The 25,110-nt window shown below is 41.4% G+C and overlaps 1 long non-coding RNA gene across 1 annotated transcript; it reads left to right on the top strand.

The window, feature by feature from the left end:
* The first annotated feature begins 5,926 nt into the window (after positions 1–5,926).
* LOC129059762 (uncharacterized) lies at positions 5,927–17,853 on the top strand. The gene is made up of 3 exons (XR_008525847.2): positions 5,927–5,959; positions 14,022–14,186; positions 16,784–17,853. It is a non-coding gene; the product is annotated as an uncharacterized LOC129059762 (long non-coding RNA).
* The last annotated feature ends 7,257 nt before the right edge of the window (positions 17,854–25,110 follow it).

Raw genomic sequence — 25,110 nt, 5'->3', positions numbered from 1 at the left:
CTTTGAGCAACAATCCCACTCTCATCCTAGTTTCCATCATCAATGAAATGAGAATGGTAGTATCTTCCCCCATCACTTCTTTTTTATTATTATTTTGAGACAGAGTCTCATCTATCACCTAGGCTGGAGTACAGTGTCGCGATCTCGGCTCACTGCAACCTCTGCCTCCTGGGTTCAAGCGATTCTTCTGCCTCAGCCTCCTGAGTAGCTGGGATTACAGGTGTGTGCCACCATGCCCGGCTAATTTTATTTTGTGTTTTTAGTAGAGATGGGGTTTCACCATTTTGGTCAGGCTGGTCTCGAACTCCTGACCTTGTGTTCGGCCCGCCTCAGCCTCCAAAAGTGCTGGGATTACAGGCTTGAGCCACTGCACCTGGCCTACTTCTTAGAGAGTTCTTAAGAATCACATTAGAGGCCAGGAAGTTCTAGGCTGCAATGCATTATGATTGCACCTGTGAACAGCCACTGCACTCCAGCCTGGACAACACAGCAAGACCCCATCTCTTAAAAAAAACCTGAAGCCATCCTCTAGCCTCAGCCACACAAGTAGCTGGGACTATAGGCACACCTGGCACTTGTCTCCTGAATATTAAGCTTTTAATTTTTTGTTTCTGTCACTCTTGAAGATAGTAGACATTGACTGAGGCAAAAAATTAAAAGCTTTATTTTCAAAATTTGCAAAATGAAGCTGGGTGTGGTGGTGCACGCCTATAGTCCCAGCTACTTGGGAGGCTGAGGCTGGAGGATTGCTTGAGGTCAAGTATTGGAGGCTGCAGTGTACCATGATGGTGCCTATAGGAATAGCTACTACTCTCCAACGTGGACAACATATCAAGACCCCATCTCTTAGAAAAATGCAAAATTAAATGCAAAAGAAATGGGCTGGGCATAGTGATTCATGCCTATAATCTCAGTACTTTGGGAGGTGGGAGGATTGCTTGAGCACAGGAGTTCAAGACCAGTCTAGGCAACATAGAGAGACCCTGTCCATTAAAAATAAATAAATAAATAAAAATAATTAGTTGGATATGGTGGCATGTGTCTGTAGTCCCAGCCACTCTGGAAGCCTAGGTGGGAGGATCACTTAAGCCCAGGAGGTCAAGGCTGCAGTGGGCCATGATCATGTCACTGCACTCCAACCTGGGTGACATCCAGACCCTGTCTCAAAGAAAAAAAAAAAAAAGAAAAATGTTCAAACAAGGTTTTCTGAAGGTTTGTAGCGTGCATACTTCTACAAGTAAAAAGCTTACAATTACCCTAAAGTTTTGGAATACCTTGTATCTCCTTAAAATGCCTTCCTCTTTTTAAAAGTAGTTACCTGCAGAGCTGTGCTCTATATGCTTTGATCATTGAAGTTTCTTTAAAGGAAAATTTTGAAGAGCAGTGTTAATTAACATGTAATAAAAGGAATTGGACCCTGATGATAGAAGGCGATATGAACTGCTGTTTTATCGTCCTACATGCTACCAAGCTGTAGGTGTCCCATTAAGTCCTGCTATTTAAGAAATAACTTACATAACCCTTAGGAACTCTTACTTCAGGCTTTAAAAGGCAAGAAGCAAATAATATTAGGAGACTGATAATGTCACCTAAATTTGAAATACTAAAAAGAGATTAGTGTTCTCAACTATGTGAAATCTATTTCTCCTACTTTCTCAAATCTAATCCTAGGAATCTTGCTTCTAAACAAAGCATTTCTGGGCCAGGAATACTTCGTCTACTATAGCAATGCTTCACATCATATTGTGCTACAGTTTCCACCATTTTTAAAGGACAGAGACATAAATGATAAATAATGGTAGAAAAATATTACAATCTACCACTTCAAAAAACAAAAACATTGTGGAATTCGGAGCTTGGAGATTCAAGTATTGATTGCAGTTTTATTTTGAAAAGAATGCCACAATTTATGTGGTTTTTATTTCTCATGTTTATATTAAAAGCTAATAAACTCTATTTTCTTTAAAAAAAGAATCACATTAGATTATAAAAGGATTAGAAACACATAAGCCATTGTATAAATGTAGTGTCATTATTATAATTTTCAGCATGTGTGAGTCCCAACGTCTCAGTGATTGAATACTGGTGCTTGATAGAATTTGACTAAAATATTAAACAATATATTGTAAAAGACCAGGCAAATCAGGATGTTTCCCTTTAATACACCAGCAGAAGAAAGCTGAATGCACAGCCAAGTGCTGTGGCCATTGCCACTTCTGCCTTCTCATTACAACCCAGTGGCACTGGCAACATTCTTATCATGAAGCCAATGGCTGTATTCTTGATTTAATGCACTCTGTCACTGTTTAAAGGAATTTTGTGCTAGCTTTGTTAAGTGGGAGAAAATTCACAACGTCAAGATGTCACTTCCAAAGTTAGTGAGCCTAGTCAGAAAGAACTCTTAAGCAGGGGGAAAAAAATCAATCCTTTCTAGCTTTCATGGAGTAATAGACTCTAATAGATAATGGGCTAAGGGCTTCCTTACAGTTTAGTGAATCTGCAGATAAACCAAACCCCTGAATTTCATGATGTGCAACAATGCTGTCTTTGTCTAAAGCTATTTTGGTCATTGTAACACTATCTATTATATTAAAATAATGGAAATGATCTAAAAGTACAGGAAGAGGAGCTTGGTTAAATTATGGTATATACCTACAATGAACCATATTTGCTTTTTCAAATGGTTAAATGGGTTGCATATAATATGGTGATGTTTATAACATAATGTTAAGTGAAAAACTCAGGTTATAGGCTTTGTATAGTATGACACACATCCTCATTTATGTTTTTAAAATATGTATCTACATGTTTATTTTGTGTATGTGTGTGTGTATATATATATATATATGCTTCTTTTACAATTTTGAAACAATTTAAAATGTTTAGAAAAATTACCAGTATAGTACAAAGACCTTTCATCCTGAGCTATTTTTGAATAAGTTGCTGATATGAGGAGTTTCAGATGAGCCACCCAGGGAGCTGTCTCAGTCCCTGGTGGCAGGGGGACTCAGGGGCTGGTATTTGTTTGACTCCTGTTTCTCAAAACACTTAAGGAAAAACATTTTAAGTATTATCCATATGGTAATTTTCTAACACATTTCCAAAGAAAGAGTAGCTTATACATAAACCCTAACATAACACGTTATCTCAGGAGACACTGAGTTACCCTTGGGAAAAGAGGATGATTACATTCTATTTCTATAACATTCGATTTTATACTTGTATAACACCTATCGACATGACATTAGCAACAATAAATTGCCCAGGACACTTATTTAAATGTGACCTGAATTATTATAATCTCCATTGCCAAATATCAGATTTTTAACTTAGTTTTTAAAGATAATGGTTCTTTCTAGATTTACACAAATTTTTACACCATTTTCCCAGCTTCTGTTTTTTCATTTTATTTTATCCCCCTCGTTGTCCTAGAAACAGTACCAGAATTATTCATTTTCAGAAAACATTTTTGTATTGCTTACATGGCAAGTTCCTCCCATTATTTTGGAAAATAAATGAATTGTATGTTCTTTGAAAATAAAATAAAGCACAGGGAGAAAAACATTACAGGAAAATTATAAAATCCTAAGTTCAAAAAGAAAACTAGAGATTCAGGAGAGTCAGCTAAATTCTGTGCCAACCCTGGGTTTCTGACATTCTCCTCTGATGGTGTGATTTGCAGAGCTGGTTTACTTTTGGTACCCAACATTTAGACAGCTATGGTGGTCAAAAAAAAGTCTACCCTTGGGTAGATGTTCAAATGTCGCCTAGGAGGCCCACAGTGTACCTAGAGAGAGGTGGTGGTTAGATAGGCTGGGAGGACTTCTGAGAGGTGAAGTGCTGTCTTTCTTAAATACACAGACAAATGTTGAAAGAGACATCCTTCAGTGTAGAAAAGAGGAGGAAAAGATAGTTCTGAGCTTCTGCTGTGTTCTGCAACTCTCACTCTCAAAAAAGAAGCAGCTCAACCCTCTCTTCATGCATCCAAGGAAGGAGAGAGAGTTAAATTATCAGTTGGATAACCATCTCTTGACACCATTAAAACTCAAATGTCTCTAGGGTTGAAGTCAATTACCAGGTCTTAGTTTTTCTCAACCTTTTCTTCAGGTTTCAATGCAATTTCAAGGACTTCCTTTTGCTGCAAGAGTACCACTTGTCTCATCTGCAAACAGTCCTTGACTTCATACAGCTCATATTTCAGAAGGTCATGTTTTGGTTTTCAATACATCTAAGCCCTACTTTAAAAAAAAAATGCAAAATCGAATGCCAATTTGGCTCCTTTACGATCACCAAAACAAGTCTGCACTTGTGAACAGTTCCAGCCATTCATGCATTATCTGTAGATATTGAGCTGTCGTGAAAACAAGAATACCTGAGTGGTATTCCCGGCTTTGCCAAAAACTAGCTGTGTGGCTTTAGGGAAGTCACTTGACTTTGTGGCCTAAGTTACCAGAAAAACTCTAACGTCCTTTCTGCCCAATGGAACCACAGACTTTAACAAATGCATGACCATAAATTGGTTTTTAAAAAATCAAAGAGGTCACTTATGTACCATGACCATAATTTATCTATGACAAGACATTTTTATAATGCCTGAAATAACAGTGACAGCAGCTGCTATTTTACCATGTTGAAAACAGTTATTCAGTTGTTTTGCTTTTGAATGAAAAGATCCTTGCTTTCCCCACCCTAAACCCCCTCAGTGAGATCCTATGTTTCTTTAAGACAGGAAGTTTTTTTTTTTTTTTTCAACTCGGAGTGCTCTGTATCGGGGAAAAATCCAGTGGCAACATCAGCAAGAGCTCCTGGGGCTCTCTACAAGAAATTTTTCAGGATATCAGATTTCTGAGATTGAAGAGTATGAAATGTATCTTGGAAACAAGGTAATAAATGATGCATTTGGACAGGAATCTCTAGAGAAAAAAATAAGGGAAAATCGCTGGCTTGATTTTGCAGTAAAATTACCAGGCAGCCTGAAGAATAAAAGGGCATACATTCCCAGAAAAAATATCATGATTACAATAAAGTTGACCAAGTTACGTGTGGGTGAATAGGGGCCAGCGTTCTGAGTCATCCAGGCAAGAAAGCCAGAAAGGCAGAAGGAGCTGGAATGAGAAATGTTACGGTAGAGAAGGATGAGGGGAAAGGGTCATCAACTGCAATAAACCACCTGCCCCATGCTCCTTCATAAGGTCCAGGTGCTGCACTCTGGGCCCACTGAAGAGATCCCCATTGTGATGGTGAATTGTATGTGTCAGTTCGACTGGGCCATGGGATGCCCAGACATTTTGCCAAACATTATTCTGGGTGTTTCTGTGATGAGATTAACATTTGGATCAGTAGCCTGAGTACAGCAGATTCGTGTGATTGGGCCTCATGCAATTGGCTGAAGACCTGAATGGAACAGAAAGATTGAGACAGCGGGAACTCATCCTTTCTGACTGCCTGTGAGCTGGGACATTGGATTTTTTCTTGCCTTTGGACTCAAACTGAAACATCGGCTCTTCCTGGATGTCAAGTCTGCTGGCTTTCAGGCTGGAGCTCACACTGTCAGCTCTTCTGATTCTCAGGCCTTTAGACCCAGACTGGAATTGCACCATCCGGTCTTCTGGGTCTGTGGCTTGCCAACTACAGACCTTGGGACTTCTCGGTCTCCATAATCATGTGAGATGTGAGCTGATTTCTTATAACAAATATCTTTCTATATATGTATGTGATGATGTAAAATATATATCTATATTTGATCTTTTTCCCAGTTTCCTGACGTACAGCTCCTAAAATCCTTTGAATCTCTGGAGTCATAAGAGTATTTTGTGTGTGCTAATGAGATAACTAGTCAGCTGGGGACCTCTAGATAGCATCAGGATGGGGGCTGGTTGCCACGGGAACCAGTCAAGTGTTAGAGGATTGGAACTTTCAGTCCGTCGCTCCACCTCTGGGGAGGGGAGAGAGGCTGAAGGTGAGTTGATCACCAATGGCCAATGATATAATCAATCATGCTATATAACAAAGTTTCTATAAAAACCCAGAAGTACTGAGTTCAGGGGGCTTCCAGGTTGGTAAACAAGAACTCATCTGCATACCAGGAGGATGGCTCCCAACTACTACACGGGGACAGAAGCTCATGCACTCAAGACCCTTCCAGACCATGTTCTCTGTATCTCTTCATCCGGCTGCTTCCGTGTATCCTTTAAAATCGCCTTTGTAATACACGGGGAACTGTTAGAGTGTTTCCCTGAGTTCTGTAAACCACCCTAGCAAATTAATTACACCTGAGGAAAGGGTCATGGGCACCCCAATGTATAGCCTGTTGGTCAGAAGTTCTGGAAGTCCGGGACTCACAAATGGAGTCTGAAGGGCAGAGCAGTCTTGTGGGACTGAGCTCTCACCCTGTGGGATCTCCTCGCAGGTAGATAGGGAGTATCAGCATTGAATTGAATTGAATTAGAGCAAACCCAGCTGATGTCTGCTGCAGAATTGCTCACTTGTTGGGTGTGGCGGGGGGGTGGGGGAATGCACACACATTTGGTTACAGGAGCATTCTGTGTTGTGAGAGTATAATGGGAAAAACAGTTGGTTTTTTCAACTCTTTCTCTATGTATCTATACCTATATGATCTATCGATAGTTCTCTATATAGACTTATATACAGATATCTCTTATTAGTTCTGTTTCTCTGGAGAACCCTGACTAATACACTCGTGTTCAAGTATCTTCAGATACAAGAACAGCTATCCATTCCTTAATGCAGAAAAAACATTTACTGCTGTGCTGCAAAGAAAGTAACCTACTGTGTGGCCCATGTCATACAGACACACACATTTTGTTCACGTTCAAAAGCTCATCTTGACCAGGCACGGTGGCTCACACCTGTAATCCCAGCACTTTGGGAGGCCAAGGGGGGCAGATCACTTGAGGTCAGGAGTTTGAGACCAGCCTGGCCAATATGGTGAAACCCTGTCTCTACTAAAAATATAAAAATTAGCCGGGCGTGGCAGCAGGCACCTGTAGTCCCAGCTACTCAGGAGGCTGAGGCATGAGAATTGCTTGAACCCAGGAAGTGGAGGTTGCAGTGAGCCAAGATTGCACCGTTGCACTCCAGCCTGGGTGTTGCAGTGAGACTCCATCTCAAAAAAAACAAAACAAAAACAAAAACAAAACCTCATCTGGGCACCTAACTAAAAAGGGAGAAGTAGGACTCAGTGAATCCATGGACATTGTCATTAGTCGTGGAGAGCAGGTGTGCTTTGGTGGGAGGGGTGTGGGGTGGAGGTGGAGGCATAGGAACGTAGGACTGATGCAAGGACTACTTGCTCCTTTTTTCTGCCAGGCATGGCTAGCTCCCCTACATGCATAATCCTAACAACAATTCTGTGAGGCTGCTGCTGAATTTTTATTTCTTTAAGGCAACTTAGAAAATCATTTAATTACACTAGAAAATCATATAATCCACTGATTTTTTAAAAAGGTGAGTCAGGAAAATAAGACAAGGAGAAATGAAGACTATAGGAAAATAAGATAGATCTAGGGATGAAGTTTGTCCACAAAATGCAATTGTAAAATCCTGTGCCCAAGCCAGAAACAGAGCACAGACTGGCCTAGTCATGTTCTAGCATCCAGTACGAACAGGAGAGCGAGATCAGGTTTGTGATGCATTGTATTCGGAGGAAAATGGCAAGAGAAACAAAACTCTCCCAGGATCTATACAAGAGAGGCATTTCTCCCAAGTGTCCTTGGAAAGAGAGCCCAGTAGGATGTTGTGAGCAAGAGCATCCCCACAGAAGTTCCAGCGTGCAGCTTCATAGGGCTGCTTCACCTCATGTCCTTGGCAAATGCAATAATGCCAAGTGCAAGTCAGCAAAAACAATTATATGGGAAGCAAAAAACCATGTGGCCTGACTATTCAGCTTTCTAAGGGCCTCTCTTCATCCCAAGAGTAGATTTTAGAGTGTCTAGAGCAGAGGTTCTTAATGGGGCATTTTGGGCATTTGCACTGGAGTTTTGGTGTTGTCATAATGTGAGGGTCCTCCTGGGAGTTAGAGGGCAGAGCCCAGGGACCGTCAACACCCTGCAGTGGGCAGACAGTGCACAGGATAGAGAACTGCCCCATGTCCAAGGAAGGATTGTCCCATATCCCTCATGGCTTTTTCAGTACAATATGGATGTTTGTGTAGATGAAAAACCTTTTGTAACATGTTATTACACACCACTGGTGGGGAGGCAAAATGGTGCAACTTCTATGGAGGAGAATTTGGCAAACTCTAAAACTCTAAATGTTTGCCCAGTGATCCCACTTCTAGAATCCACTCTTAAGTTATCCCTCCACAAATACAAAATAGTATGTATACAGGGTTATTAATGGCAGCATTTGTTGTAATTTTAAAAAGATTAGAAGCAATACAAACATCCATAAATGGGTCACTGATTGAATAAACTAAGGTGCATCTACACAATATAATGTAGCCATTAAGAAAAGAATTAGATTGATATGAACAGACTTCAGGATGTACATAACATCTACAGGTATGGTCTTTTTTAAAGTATTTTTTTTTAATGTTGAGGGTGAAAGTAAATAAGTGAATATATGTTATTAGGAACCAAAATTGTCAGCTTAAGAAAACAGATATAAAGGAGAAATCTCTGCAATGTTTTATTTGAATTGGAAGTAGCTTATGAACTCAATTACAAAAAAGTACACACACAGCCTTAGCTCTATCCATGGAATTAGAGATCCTTGGATAAATGATTGATTCCAATTATAAGAAAGGAAAAGCAAATTTGTTTTCAAAAACTAATGGCAGATGTGTAAAAAAAATCAATGTCATGGGAGAAAAAGATGAAGGGATTATTCTAGATTAAAAGAAACTAGTAAAACATAACAAATATAATGGTTGAATGCTGATTGGATCCTGATTTTTAAAAACCAGCCTTGAAAATAATGCTTGGGTCAACTGGAGAAATTTGTTTATGGACTAGGTATCAGGTGGTATTATGAAACTGTTAATTTTCTTAGATGTTATAATGGTATAAATATGTAGGACAATGTCATTTTTAGAAGCTACATAGTGAAATAAATTGTGATATGTTTCATCACTTTCAAATGATTCTGGGAAAAAAATGGTTGAATTTGTGTTCAACCTTTTTGAATATATACCAGTATTTATTGTGCTATTCTTTCAACTCTTCTATATGTCTGAAATTTTTCATAATAAAAATATAAAAAGTTTCCAATTTTTTTAAGATAGATCCTTACTCTATTTTGCACACAAGCCCCCAAAATTTTGGCATAGTTTTTTTGTTTGTTTGTTTTTTGAGACACAGTCTCGCACTGTCGCCCAGGCTGGAGTACAGTGGCACCATCTCTGCTCATTGCAACCTCCACCTCCTGGGTTCAAAGCGATTCTCCTGCTTCAGCCTCCCAAGTAGCTGGGATTACAAACGGCCTGTCACCATGCCCAGCTAATTTTTTGTATTTTTAGTAGAGACGGGGTTTCACTATGTTGGCCAGGCTTGTCTTGAACTCCTGACCTTGTGATCTGCCCGCCTCGGCCTCCCAAAGTGCTGGGGCATAGTTTTTAATTAGTGAATTTCCCAGTAATGCACCTACTATATGAATTAAGGGAAGCTTTTATTAAGTTTTATTTGGAATATAGCCAATAGTATTCACCATTCCACATACACACCTCTTCTCACCTGTGTCCATAGCTGCCACACATTCATGCTGACAGGTGAAGTGTCTTATGACTTCCTTTTGTCTTCTAGAATGGTTGTGCTGAGCCTTTAATACTTATTGAAATGCACATGAGTGCATCATAAATTAATCTCCTTTTATGTCTTCTTTATATTACAGTTAGAGTATTTTTTGGTGTTTTTAAAAATGTGTGTGTAGATAGGTTATGTTTCTCATGAATTTTATTTTAGAATAGTAAAAGAAGTCGTTAAAGAATGTAGTCATCAAAAGGTGGTCAGATAGGGTGGAGAATTATTTCCCTGAGTTATGGTTGCAGAGCACATCCTTCAGGCCAAAGGACACAGGCCAGACATTGAGTGGGAGCCCCATATAGGGGACATCCATCACGGAGCTGCCCAACAGTCTACAAAGAAATCTGACCCCAACAATAGATCTGGCTTCTGCATAAGCTAACATCCCCACTCCCTTACATTTGTCATAAAAAATAGATAAGGTAACAAGAGACATATATTTAAGACTCAAACATTTCCATTTGAGGTTTTATTTTTGGTCTTTGTGAGAAGAAATTGTACAAGGTGCTTTTCCTTTCTTTTAATAGCATTTAAAGAATTGTATGCTATCTCTGACAACAATTACAGGAATTACCTTTTTCTGAACCAAAATTGAAATGTGGCTTGACAATGAATCATCTATGACTTAAGAAGGTATTGATAAAGAAAGCTTTACAATTGTACAGAAATGAAGCATATCTAGTTAGACAGTTAATGAGTATTTTTCATTGAAAAGAAGAAAATTTCACCACCAATTGTTCCAGGAAATACAGGACATGTGTTTGCTGTAAAACACTGAACTAAAAATACAGAAGAGGGAACATATGTTTATTCATTCATTCATTCATTCATTCATTATGTATGATGTGTGCCAGGCCCAGTACTAGGTGTTAAGGGCAAAGAGGCAATATGTGCCCTCAAGGAGCTTTTAGTTTAATGGAAAAAGAGCATTAGTTAACATCCTGCCGAACGGTGCATATGCCAGAGAGGGGTCGGTATGGGAGAAGAGACAGACATGCTTGAGAATCAGCAATGGACAAAGCCATTACAGAAAAAGCTGCCTTTGTGGAGAGAGATAAGCAAAACCCCGCATGAAACAAGGCCATTATGGTAATAAGAGGAAAGTGAAAGGTATCCTCTTAGCTCACAATACAATGCCAGAGCTAGAGAATTCCTCATGAAAAGGCAGAAAGAAAATGCTGCATAGGTGAATTCTACTTAACAGAAGGTATCTGCACTGTAGAATAACAGTATAAAGTCCAGGCTGTTTGCCTTTGGGACTACGGGATCCTGAGAAGTGCAGAAGATACTGGTTTTCTGTTTTTACTTATTTGTTTATTCTCGGTCAGGATCTGAACTTTCTTCCCATGGCAGGGACCTCTCTTTGTATGAGGCTTGGCTGTCCCATCTCCCACCATTGAAAGCCAAACAGGGAAGACCGTCTCCCCATTGGCAGCCAGAAGGGTATGGACACCTGACCTAGATCCATCTGTCAGGCGTTCCAACCCCAACTCTGATTCTCAGCCGAGTATGAAAGCACGAGGGCAGTTTAAATCCATTTTCAGTGACAGTGTCCAGCAGTGACAATAGCTGCTACACCTGTGACAGTGTCCTAGCCAGACTGCTTCTATGGCATGACCTCAAAGCTATTCAGGTTTCCTTGGCTTCTACCTGCCTTCTGACTTTGCTCTTTAGCTTTCCAGCAATTTGAGCACATCTCAGTAGTCTTGCTAAGGGTGTATGGAGATGAGTAATTTTCTAGACGGGAGGAGAATAGGTGACAGTAAGCCAAGTAATTAATGAACAGAAAGTCCTTCTCAGCCTTCAAGATAGACAAGATCGATGGGCAACTGCAGGAAAAAAGACATGAAGAAGACGGTGAGGAGTAGAATCAATGCAAGGCCATTTAAGAGACAAAATAGGAATAAAGAACCAATGAGAGGCCCACAGAGAATATTGACAGAATATCGGAGAGGGAAAATTACACTAACAAAATGAGGCCAATGTGCATGAAGAAAGCTAGAAAGGGGGAAATGGCAGAAGAAAACTTTCCTAGAAAAACATGAAAAGATATCAACTGGTGCAGAAAATGGGACAGAAAGCTCATTCTTGGATACTTCTAGATTAGACCACCAAAAAGGGGTGGCAGAAATTTTCTCAGATGTGTTCACAGAGAAGGAAAAGGGAGAAGGAAATAATAAAAGACTGTCTCAGCTAGACTCTTCTATAGGTTTGTATTTTTAAAAACTATTTTTACTATAAGTTTAATGTCAGAATACAGAAAAAATGAGGGGATATTACCCATCATCCTATTAAGCCTAACAACCCTATCAGCACGTGAGGGGTTTTTTCATTGCATAGGATTAAACATGGTAGTAATTTGTTATCCTGATTTTTCATTTACTATTATTGAATTAACAGGTTTTTCTGCTGGTTTAAATCTTAATTAATATAAATATTAATGCCTGCATAAGTCTGTAAAGGAGATAACCTTGATTTCCTTGGTGTGTGTGTTTTTTTGTTTTTTTTTTTTTTTTTTTTAGACAGAGTCTCGCTCTGTTGCCTAGGCTGGAGTGCAGGGGCATGATCTTGGCTCACTGCAGCCTCCATCTCCCAGACTCAAGAAATTCTCCTGCCTCAACCTCCCAAGTAGCTGGGATTACAGACACGTGCCACTACACCCAGCTAATTTTTGCATTTTTAGCAGAGATGAGCTTTTACCATATTGGCCAGGCTGGTATCAAACTCCTGACCTCAGGTGATCACCCACCTCAGCCTCCCAAAGTGCTGGGTTTACAGGCATGAGCCACTGCACCTGGCCGATTTCCTTGGTTTTAGATGTTGTGTGTGTACCCCTTGGTGTGTGCCTACTATGTAATTAGGGCTCTGTATTCATTTTCTTTAACCCTTAAACAATCCCATAACTCGAATACAATAATTGCTATTGCAAATTCAAAGTGTAGTGGTTGGCTACAACTAGGTACTAAAAGTAAGAGCTGTGCTCAAGCTTGCCAAATTCCAAGTCACAGCCTTTTCCACTACGCCATGGCACACCCCATTAGTTGTTGCCAAATTTTTGTTGCCTTGAATAATACTAGAATATCTATGTGTTGACAGTTTTTCTCTATTTTGGATTGATTTCTTAGAAGTAAAATTACTAGGTCACATGAATATTTTTGTGTCTCCATATGTATTGTCAAGTGGATTTCCAGAAGACTGAATGTCATTTGTGATGTTCTCAACAATGAGTAAGGTTACATCAATACACCCCCACCAACACTGAGCATTTTTTTTTCCTAATTTAGTATTAAAATTTTCTTAATTTTCTTTTCTTTCTTTTTTTCTTTCTTAAGACAGGGTCTCAATCTGTCACCCAGGCTGGAGTTCAATGGTGCGATCACGGCTTACTGCAGCCTCCCTGGGGTCAGGTGGTCCTCATGCCTCTGCCTCCCAAGTAGCTGGGACTACAGTGTGTTCTCCCAGGCCCAGCCAATTTTTGCATTTTTTGTAGGATGGGGTTTCGCCACGTTTCTCAGGCTGATTTTGAACTCCTGAGCTCAAGCAATCCACCTGCCTCGGCCTTCTAAACTGCTAGGAGTGGGCCACCAAACTTGGCCCAAATTGTCTTAGTTTTCTGACAGACATTTTTGATGTAACTAAGTAAGGAGAAAGGACAAGTTCCATAATGTGATGATGCTTTACTTTTTAGTTTAAAATGATTTTAGGATGATAGTATATCAAAATGCCTAATCAGTCACCATTACCATTTCTTCCTTGCCATCAGAACCCTGAAGTTCTTCAAGAATCCATATTCCTCTATAAGACCTCTGGAAAGCCTAGGCCCCTCTCATCCCCATGCAGGTAGATTTTAATTAGTTTAAACCAATCATGGAAATTATATTCTGTTGCTAGTGATGGGCTTAGGAAATGACATATGACCCTCTGCTGGCCAATGAGCAGGAGTGATTCCTAGGAATGACTTCTTTGCTTCTATGCAAGGATGAGAGAGTCACTATTTTCTGCCTCTGGACATTGGCTGATGTGAGGATGGGATGCCTGGAACTGCTGTAGCCACTTTGAAACCTGGAGGGAGCTAAGTGACAACTGAGGTTGGCAGGTCAGAAAGGTGGAAAGAACATAGGTCCTAGATGTCATGGAGCCACTTAGCTGACCATCACCAGCATGCCCCTTCTTCCAGACCTCCTGATTTCTTTGATAACAAACCTCTTATTATTTAAGCTTAATGAGTCTCAATTTTTGATTCATTATTGTCCCTTGCAGCAGATGGTATCCTACTTGATACAAGCAGTCATGAGTTGGAGACCTTCAATCTATTGGACTATAGTATCTCAAGTGTCAGTGGTGATCCTATTATGAAGACTGTTGTGGACACTGACAGAGTGCATAAGAAAGCCAACAGGGCGATAAAATCAGAGACAGTATGTGGTGAGTTTATCCCTTCAGGAAACTGTCACTTGTAAAGACAGCGTGGAAGTCACCCACCTGGGGAACCTAAGACCTTGAAAAGACCAGGCATGATTTCCTGCTTTAAATCATGTGGATCTCTGACATCTACCCAAAGTGTCAGATCTGTAGTCCGTGGGAGAGGAATACACAAATATGATCATCAGTTGCATGGGGAATGAGAAGAAAGCAGGAAATTGTGTTCACATACGGTCAGATGGTTCAGAGGTTCAGGTGTCCACACTGGAGTTTACTGTCAACTTAGAAAAGGCATTTCCTTTCTTGGGGCTTCAGTTTCCTCAATTGTGAATTGAGGAGGCTCCACTAAGTGATCCCTGGGATTCATTTTAGTTTCAAAGTCAAACAGTTGGTTCTACCAATTTGGAAAGGGATAAAGTAGATGATCATGCAGCATTGACCTGAGTGCATTACCCTTATTCTCTCTATAGTTATCAATAATACTAAAAAAAAGGTGAGGTGTGGTAGCAATGACTAGGAGCTGTGAATCATACAAACCTGAGTCTGAATACCACTTACTAGAGGCGTGATGTTGGGTAACCTCTCTAAAGCTTGATTTCCTCTCCTATCATATGAAGATAATAATAATAACAACCCCCTTTAAGGGGCTGTCATGAGGACTAAATGAACTAATACATGTAAAAAGCTTAACCCACAGCAGGCACTCAATACATTCCTGGCTGTTGTTGTTAATAGTAGCAACAATAACCCGCATTTATATGTCACATTACAGTTCGTGAAGCCAGGATTAGTACTGGGATTTTCTAGCTTTCAGTTTTATGTTCTTTGTAGTACAGCACATAGTCTTCCAAGATAAAGTTAAGTAACAGAATCCTAAAAGAGAGAGAAAATGAGAACAAAATATACACAAAGAGAGCAGTGTTGTAGCAAACATGCATAATACTAATAATACTATAATAGATAAACTATAATTACACCATACCTTATGCCATAAAGCTGCCTATATTTGCCACTCTGCTATCTTATTTGATTCCAACCCTGTACAACAAGTAAGGAGGTAACCGCTTTTTTTTTTTTTTTTTTTTTTTTTTTTTGAGACGGAGTCTCGCTCTATTGCCCAGGCTGGAATGCAGTGGCACAATCTCAGCTCATTGCAACCTCCGCCTCCCGGGTTCAAACAATACGCCTGCCTCAGCCTTCCAAGTAGCTGGGATTACAGGCACACACCACCACGCCTGGCTAATTTTTGTATTTTTAGTAGAGACGGGGTTTCACATGTTGGTCAGGCTGGTCTCAAAGTCCTGACCTCGTGATCTGCCCATCTCGGCTTCCCAAAGTGCTGGGATTACAGGCATGAGCCACAGTGCCCGGCCACAACTTTCCATTCTTCAATGAGATTGGCTCTGCCCAAACCAGCATAGTAATATTTTCTTTTTCCTTTTTTTTTTTTTTTTTTAAGATGGAGTCTCGCTCTGTCGCCCAGGCTAGAGTGCAGCAGCGCGATCTCAGCTCACTGCAAGCTCCGCCTCCTGGATTCATGCCATTCTCCTGCCTCAGCCTCCCGAGTAGCTGGGACTACAGGTGCCCACCACCACGCCTGGCTAATTTTTTGTATTTTTAGTAGAGATGGGGTTTCACCATGTTAGCCAGGATAGTCTCGATCTCCTGACCTTGTGATCCGCCTGCTTTGGCCTCCCAAAGTGCTGGGATTACAGACATGAGCCACCGTGCCCGGCCAATATTTTCTTCCCCTCTGTGAAATGGTGAAAATAAGCCTTGAGGGAACAAGGGCACGTTCTGCAGTCGGGACGGCCCTGGGGCAGAGTCAGCTCACTTACACCAAGAAGAGGAGCAAAGCAGAAAATCTGTACTGAAAACACAGTGTTCTCATGAACTCAAAGTCAGCTTTCAAATGTGCACCATTCTCAGGGGAGGAAAAAAATGCAAAAGAAAAATCTAAAAATAGAAAAGAACATCATTAAAAGTTCAGCAGTATATTCAGTGTTAAAGGATAACAAAACAAGAAAGGAGGGAACAAACAGAAGGTGAAGACTATAGAGCTAGGAGCAGAGCAGCTGTAGTCTCTAAGGACTCTCCGGAACAGACTATTGCTTAAAGAATTTCCAATTTCTTTAGAAAAAAAAAATGTTCTGTCTGGTGAATAGACAATCACAGTCAAATTGTCTCAATTGAGTTTGGGTTTTTGTTTGCTTGTTTGTATAGAACAATGACCAAATATAGCATATTAATATATTCGGGCTACAATTCAGATAAAGACAATGGTGAGAAAGGTAGTGAAAGGTGCCTTTCACTTCACTTGAAGTGGTTATGAGAAGGTCATATTAACCTTTAAGAAGGATAAGAATGAGAAGACTTAAGGGACAAAGACATGAAAAAGGAACCCTGTAAGAGCCAAAGCTTGGTAGATTCTCCCCTTTCTCTCTTCTCAAAACTCTTAAATGCACTATATATAAAAGGGCATACACAAAGGAGTTTTATGGACTAGGGTATAGTGTAAAGATGGTATATATGATTACAGTCTTATGCATGCTTGCAACAACACAGCTCTCGTTTTGTATATTTTCTTCTTTCTCTTTTAGGATGCTGATACAAAACATTATCTTGGAAGACTGTGCTGTGTTAGAAAGACTGAAGATTAAGACTGAAATTAGGGTTGCTAAGAGAAACAAAGTTAAAGTTCTCAAATCAGAAACCCTTACAACTCAAAGGAATCTGAAATCCAAGACAACAAATTATGCTCTCAAAAGTCATAAATATAAAAGAAAAAAAATCACTAGACATCCCTACTTGGAATTAAATGGGGATATCTAATGACCAGAAATCTCAAAAATCTCCCTTGAGTAACATCTAAAAATTCCAGAGTCCCAGAGGGATACAAATCATGTCCAAAGAGGAAGGGCTGAGGGATTCAGAGTCATATGGCATTAACAACAGCAAGTAAGCGCCTGTAGAGTGTGTACAAAATAAACAAGACAAGTGATGTTTAACTGGTAGGAAATTTGAACATCTAGTATCAGAGAAAAAAGACATCACCTTTACCAAGAAGAGAAAATTAAGTATAGTTTAGGTGAACAGAAGAACCAATTCTCTTAAAATAAAATCGACATACATTTTCAACTTAAAAAATCTTTTCATGCTAAGTTTGTTGTAAGTGATCAGTGGATGACTGGCCAGAAGGAAAATACATTAAGACTGAAAAAAAAGAAAAATAAGCAAAAGTTAATAGAAAGTCCTGGACTTCTAAAGGGGCCATGTTCCAAATTTGTTCAGAAGTCAGTTGTCCTACACCACAAACTTGACTGGCCAGAAGGAAAATACATTAAGACTGAAAAAAAGAAAAATAAGCAAAAGTTAATAGAAAGTCCTGGACTTCTAAAGGGGCCATTTTCCAAATTTGTTCAGAAGTCAGTTGTCCTACACCACAAACTTGATTGAGCATAGGGAGTGTTATAATGGTAGTTAGGTTCTACTTACACACAGCACCAAGAGTCTGTCTACACAATACACTGGCTGAGATCTAAAAAGATCAAAATCAGAAATGGGGATGGGATGGAGATTTAGGCCAGAATGAAAGCAAATACTTGTGCTGATCCAGGATACAAGAGTAGGAGTGTTGTCAGAATTAGTGACTAAGTTTAAGGATCCAAACATGAAATAAGAGCTGCCAAGCAGAGGCAATGTGAGGCTATGAATGATGAGTTCAGAGGATTTTCTGAATTCTGGAAAAATAAGGTCTTAATCCCAAGGATCATGAATATTCCTCTGAGAAATGCTACTGTCAGATTTCAAGATACTGTTGAGCTTCTAACAAAGTACTCCTAACCACTACTGGAGAATGTGTTTAAATGAGAAAAATGCATTCCAAGCTCCAGCTGGCTGTACCAAATCAGAAGCTGCAAACTATCACAACTGGCACATGGGATGGAACATGGAAGGACCTTGGAAATATTTGGGTCTAATTTCCTCGTATTAAACAAGACAAAACAGGTGGGGATGCATAGAGGTATGTGATCTACCCCAAGTCACACAGCTAGGGACTGGAATGCAGAACTAGAAGAGAGGCTGGTGAAGCCAGTTGGTTGGGAGGAGGCCCTCTCCAGCCCCCAACAGGTAGAATCACTGGCCTGTGTCCTGCACCTTGACAGATAGCTATCATAGCACTTACCAACTAGAGCCAAGCAAACCTCTCCCCGACCTTCCTCAACCCCCTTCAACATAAAGACCATATTTAATTTTCCCCTTTAATTCCAGTTCTTAACATAGAAGGCTTAATATTAAGCCTCATAGTTGGGATCTGTTAAATCAAGTTTAGCCTAAAGCTGCCTCCTTGCATATTTTAAGTTTGGCCTAAAGGTTTTTCTGTGCATCACAAACTATAGCAAGTAGAGGTGTAAACAGACCATAGCCTACACTTGTGCCAATCTCCAAGTTTTGGCCAATCAAATGTAGCCAGCTGCTTGAACCATGTTCAAACAAGGCAAATGCCAACCTGTAACCAATCCTGCCATTTCTGTACCTCACTTCTGTTTTCTGTACATCACTTTATTTTTCCAGTCCATAAATCTTCTTCTACCACGTGGCTGCACTGGAGTCTCTGAGCCTTCTCTGGCCCAGAAGCCTGCTCAATTAGTGAGTCGTTCATTGCTCAATGAAACTTCTTTAAATTTAATTCAACTGAAGTTTTTCTTTTATCAGATCTGTTAAGTGTTTATGAAATGAACTAATGAACACCAAAAATGTTCATGGGCAGATATATACACATGGAAGGAAGATGGGCAGATATATACACATGGAAGGAAGGACTCCAGGGTGTCCAGGAGTCTAGCTCACAGAAGGTCTGAGCTGTGGTGGTCAGACCACTTATGGTCCCCAAGCACATACTGACAAAATACAGTTCACCTGGGAAAGGCTAACCAGGTTTGTGAAGGTTGTGGAAGCTTATAGATACACAGAGGAGTTATGGAGGGAACTAGAGGTTTTCAGCCTAAAAAAGAGAAGTCTCAGGGAGTGGTTTTCAAAGTGCATTGAAAATTTCACAGGGATGCCCAAGGGGCTGCCAAGATACAGGGAGCAGAGAGGGAGTGGGTGGGACAACAGGTCCCTAACACAGGTAGAGGGAGCAGCTCTGCTTTTCTCTGCTTTACATTTGGACTGTAGCATAAGATTCACATCAAAGAGTGGTGGGCAGTGGGGAGAGGGGGCTTCTCTTGCATATAAAGTTTGAAAAATCACTGCCCAGAATACTGTGATAGGAGCCTTAAATAATTGGAAGGCTGCTGTTTGAAAGGTTTAGACTTGCTGTTCATGGCTCTAGTGGTCAGAACTAATAACCCAAGGCAGGTCTCAGGTCATACAAGGAGAGGGACAACCAGGGATCAGCCCTGATTGTAAGGACCTGCCTGAGTCCCGCCTGCCCTCTGTATTCCAGGTGGCACAGCTGGGGCCACTCAGGCCTATGGGCCTGGTTAGTATGTCTCCAAGTTCTGCCCCACTCCAGATTCTGAGAAGGGACTGAGAAACCCCAAAGTCAGGGGTGCAGAATCCTGACTCCACTCTGACCCGAGGTGAGGTTGTCCCATTCCTCAGAAACCAAGCCCCCAAACTGCATCCCGTTGTCAGCATTGTCCCCACGCCTCCACGCTTTACAAACTTCTCCATATTGTAACCAGTTCTCAGAAGACAGAGCTTTCATTTTGGCCCTTTAATCCTCACTGCCAAGTCCCTTTCGCCATAGCCCACCAGCTGTCTTGGTCTTCTCCGTAATGGCTGTGACATGAAGCCCCCAGGATGGCACTCCCATACCTTCTGACACCCTGCAGCCCCTAGTGCCAGGTCTCCTTGGCCTCCTCTTCCCTGCCCCAGGCCTGGACCCCTGCCCAGGAGCTGCTGTCTGGCTCTTCTCTTCTGATACTTCACATGCTTGCCAAGACTTCCTCTGGGTGCCTATGACTGGATGTCTAATGAGTGGTCAGCCTCACCGAGAGACTATTATTGTATGTCTTTCTCTTCTTCTCAGAATGTCAGCTCCCAGGGGAGAGCTGTTTTGTTCACAGGTATAGCCCAAGTGCCTAAAACAGTGCCTGGCACAGAGTAGGTACTTAAGAGAGGTTGTTGGTTTTGTTCAGTTCCTTGGTGCCAATCCTTCCTGATTTGGCCTTTTATGCCATGGACCAAACTCTACAGCTAACATTACCTCATTACATATCTCCTTTATACATCCCCAGCTCGGCGGGGTGTGGTGGCCCACGCCTGTCATCCCAGCATTTTGGGCAGTTGAGGGGGGTGGATCACCTGAGGTCAGGAGTTCAAGACCAGCCTGGCCAACATGGTGAAACCCTGTCTTTACTACAAATAAAAAAATTAGCTGGGCATGGGTGTGTGCCTGTAATCCCAGCTACTCGGGAGGCTGAGGCAGGAGAATTGCTTGAACCTGGGAGGCGGAGGTTGCAGTGAGCTGAGATGGTGCCATTGCACTCCAGCCTGGGTGACAGAGTAAGACTCTGTCTCAGAAAAAAAATTAATAATAATAATAATTAAAATAATAAGTAACAAATCCCTAGCTCTCTGGGGACAGAAAATGGATATCCGTTCTTGCTTGGAGTGTCAGCAAAGTAGCAGGGGTGGAGGAAAGGGACTACACTTGAGACTTTCCAAGCCTCTTTACTATTTATCAGGGACAGATTCCATGTGGAGATGTTTTAATTCAGAAAGAAAAGCAACTCCCTAGGTCCATTATTCATGCCCTAGATTGACTTCAATAGCCATCAACCTCACATCAGCCACACCCTAGTAATGACATGGCTCTTGGGCAGCCACATTTCTCACCCCATCACTCTGAGTCCTGGCCGCCACTGACTGGACTCATGGAGGAATGTGGTCTAAGCACAGCCCACTGAGAGTCTGGCCAGCAATCTGTGCTGTGACTTAGCATGGTAGATTGAGGGCGGCGAGTCACGTTCGCCCTCAAGAACAGAACTAAGACAGAAAGAACAGAGTAGATAACAGTGACCTGAGGCTGAAGGAAAGTTCTGGGGTAGAGTAGAGACCATGAGGTACCATTTTCAGGGCAAAATTATGAGGGAGCAGAAACTGAAAAGAAACCAGAGACCAGGAATAAAATATCGAACACAGAGAAGACGGAAAAAATGAGCCAACTGGAAGAGAGAAACACACACATCAAGAGGAACTTGGCGAGGCCAAGAGCCTCCAGGTCTGCAGTGGTTGAAAGAGCTGCCCCGTGTCCTGCTCTTCCTAGCAGGCGGGCTTCTAAGCACATGTCGCCTTCAGGTAAACACCTCATTGTTTGAGGTTCATTGTTAATTCTTGCCACCAGAGCAGTCTAATTAAAGCAGGTTCTAATTAGGGGGCAGCATTAGTTTCCTGTTGTGGAAGTTATAAATTCTCATAAACTTTATGACCTAAAACAACACAAATTCATGATCTTACAGTGCCGGAGGTCAGAATTCTGAAATGGGTCTCACTGGGCTATTTCAAGATGACGGAAGTGCCCTCTTCCTTTTGGAAGCTTTAGGAAATAATTTGGGTGGTTTTGGGTTTTGCGGGGGCTTTTCGTTTGTTTGCCTTTTTAAATTTCTAGAGGGGGGCTGTGTTTCTTGGTTCAAAGACTCCAGACCCCATTTGCATTCTCCACCTCTGCCTCCATCATTGCTTCTCCTTCTCCAACTCTCCTGCCTCCCTCTCTCCCTTACAAGGAATCTCATGATTACTTTGAGCCCACCCAGCTAATCCAGCACAATCTCCTCATCTCCAGGTCCTCAACCTACATCACATTTGCAAAGTCCCTTTTGCCACATAAGGTGATGTATTCACAGGTTCTGGGGATTAGCACATGGGCACCTGAGGGGGCCAATATTCTGACTACCACAAGGAATAAGGGATAATTCCCCAACAACAGCAAAGTACTGAGCCTTCACAGACGTCCACCAAATGACTTATCAGCTAGAACTGCTGCTCACATTTTAAATGCTTGAAAATGGGAAGGAATCAAGATGACAGACAGGCCTCTAATAAGCCTCTGATCAACAGGAGAGCCTTCTTCATATTTTCAATGCTGGTTTCCAGACATTACGTGAACACCGGGGTTCCTAGGAGTATGGGCTTCATTTGAAATGCAAGGTGAGAGGCTCACCCAATTAGAACAAAGTCTCATTAGCATTGCAATGAATAAGCAAGCAGTCTAGGGAGAGTGAGGCTGACCAGAAGTGTGGCGGAGATCGGTATAAGACCACCTTTGATTGCGGTCCTTCCTCATTGCAGAGATTTATTTAGCTGTGTTTTACTCAGAAGATCCTGTTGACAGCTGAGGATGGATGCACACGACTGTGGGATTACAGAGCTCTAAGAAATGACACGATGGGAAGAGAGGAGTGTAAACCATAAGGAAGTGATGCCTGGTGACAGCGTTGACAGTACAGGGCTGTAGCATCATGCCTGTGCACGCCAAGGGAAGAAACCAGAAGGAAGGTTACCTCATTTCTTCTAGCTGTTTCCTTTCAAGCCCTTATTCAGGATTTTATCTGTTTTGGAGGGAAACTCAGTTGCTGTCTTTAGTGTTTAGCTGGAAAGAAGTCTTAGAGGTCTGGGGTTTCGTGAAAACCAGGAGTTGATTTAAGAAGCAGAAATGCTTTTAAAAAATCCTTTGTTGAATCAGTTTTTTAAAAAACTACATAGATCATGTTACAGACTAAATGTCTGTGTGCTCTCAAAATTCATGTATTGAAACCATACCCCACAATGGGATGGTATAAGGAGGTGGGTCTTTGGGAGGTAATTAGGATGAGATGAGGCCATAAGGGTAGAGCCCTCTTGAATGGGATTAGTGTTCTTATATGAGTCAAGAGAGAGCTTTCTTCCCGTCTCTGCTCTCTACCACACGAGGGTATGATAAGGCAGCAGACGGCAACACAGAAGAGAGCTCTCACCAGAACTTGACCATGTTGGTACCCCGATCTCAGACTTTCAGCCTCCAGAAGTGTGAGAAATAAGTTTCTGTCATTTATAATCCACCCAGTATATAGCACTTTGTTATCGCAGCCCAAACTAAGAAATTTGTTTAGCTGTGTTTCACCAAACACATTGCAGAGCATCCATGCAGAGCATCTTCAGAAGTCAGGAATTGGTTATTCAATGGCATCCCTGGGTTCTAGATACCCCAAACAGATTATGCTGCAAGGATTCCAGACAGCTTTGTAAAGAAAATTAAATCAGCGTGATTCAAACATGTTTATTCTTTTTCATTTGATACTGAGTAATGTTTTACACATGGCCAAAGGGCCGTAAGGGTTTCCTGCAACACTTTGAATCTCAAAGGAATCCACATTTGGCTAAATGCAGATCACTTAAAGATCCAGAATTTTTGTTTGTTTGTTTGTTTTGAGACAGAGTGATGGAGTCTTGCTCTGTTGCCCAGGCTGGAGTACAGTGGCACAATTTTGGCTCACTGCAACCTCCACCTCCTGGGTTCAAGCGATTCTCCTGCCTCGGCCTCCCAAGTAGCTGGGATTACAGATGCCCACCACCATGCCTGGCAAATTTTTTTATTTTTTTAGTAGAGACGGGGTTTTGTCATGTTGGCCAGGCTGGTCTTGAACTCCTGACCTCAGGTGATCCACCAGCCTCGGCCTCCCAAAGTGCTGGGATTACAGCCATGAGCCACCATGCCCAGCCAAGTTCCAGAATATTCACACTGAATTTTGAGGTCAGAGTTCCTTGAACTTTCTATTTGGGCATTTTTAAGTTACTAGGACCTAAATGCTTTTATGGAACCAATAAAACCTAGAGAAATAACTTACATGTTAAAGTTCATTTACTGAACCACCAATAATAATCTACCAAATGCAAAGTCTGTATGTGGAAGGCAGGCTATGCACAATTTTGTTCCATTTTCAGTTTCTTTATGAGCTCTCAAACGCCCTGGTGTTTCTCAGGTGAGTCTGCTGTTTTCCTATTGTGATTAGTTCTGATCATGGAAGAACAAGAAAGCATGTTGTATAACAAATGGGATCAGGAAGAAAAGGGGCAAAAAGTTAAAAGAACACTTCTTACCTATTGAAATGACCTAAGGCAATTTGGAGTATAAAGGACAGCTTGTATGACCTGTCAGGGTCAAGAGCTGAGCTAAATTTATCCTAGCGCATGGCTTCCATGGACTTGTGAGAAAAGAAGTCAAAGTGGGGCAAGCAGTTCTCTGCTCCAAGATGGATTTACTCTGACAAGGGAACCATACTAAAGAGGAGGGAATACATATAGTACAACCCTAAATAGAAGCATAGTGGAATGATGAGTCTATTATGGGCAACCAGATAGAAATATCCATGCTAAGGAGCAGAGAGGCTTAGAAAGCCTGGAAGAAGAGATATTTGCTCTCTTTGATCTGATGCCAAATGTTGTATCCTCAGCAAAAAGCCAGAGGCACAACCCTTATGGGCCCAAAGGGAAAATAATGAAGTGGCCTCTAGAAAACCAAAGCAGCACTATTTTGAGGCCAGAAGTATCCTAAATACCATGGTAACATTAAATGAAGATTATAGAGAAGGAAAAGGAAATTATTTTCCTACAGGTTATGGTAGACAGAAAAATATCTGCACAAAGATTTCTGCATTCTCATGTACAGAATCTATGATTGTGTTAGGTTAGCTTACACAGCAAAGGAGAAGTAAAGATGCAGATGAAATTAAGATTGCTAATCAGATGACCTTGAGATGGGGAGGCTGTCCTTATTATCCGGGTGGGCCCGAGGTAATCACAAGGGTCTTTAAAAGTGCAAGAGGCAGCCAGGCATGCTGGCATGTAACTGCAGTCTCAGCTACTCAGGAGGCTGAGGTGGGAGGATTACTTGAGCCCAGGAGTTCGAGGCTGCAGTGGGCCATGATTGTGCCACTGCACT

The sequence above is a fragment of the Pongo abelii genome, chromosome 5 (assembly GCF_028885655.2).
Source record: "Pongo abelii isolate AG06213 chromosome 5, NHGRI_mPonAbe1-v2.0_pri, whole genome shotgun sequence".
NCBI lineage: Eukaryota > Metazoa > Chordata > Mammalia > Primates > Hominidae > Pongo > Pongo abelii.
Note: the sequence above shows the minus strand (reverse complement) of the source record. Positions and strands in the feature narration are given on the sequence as shown.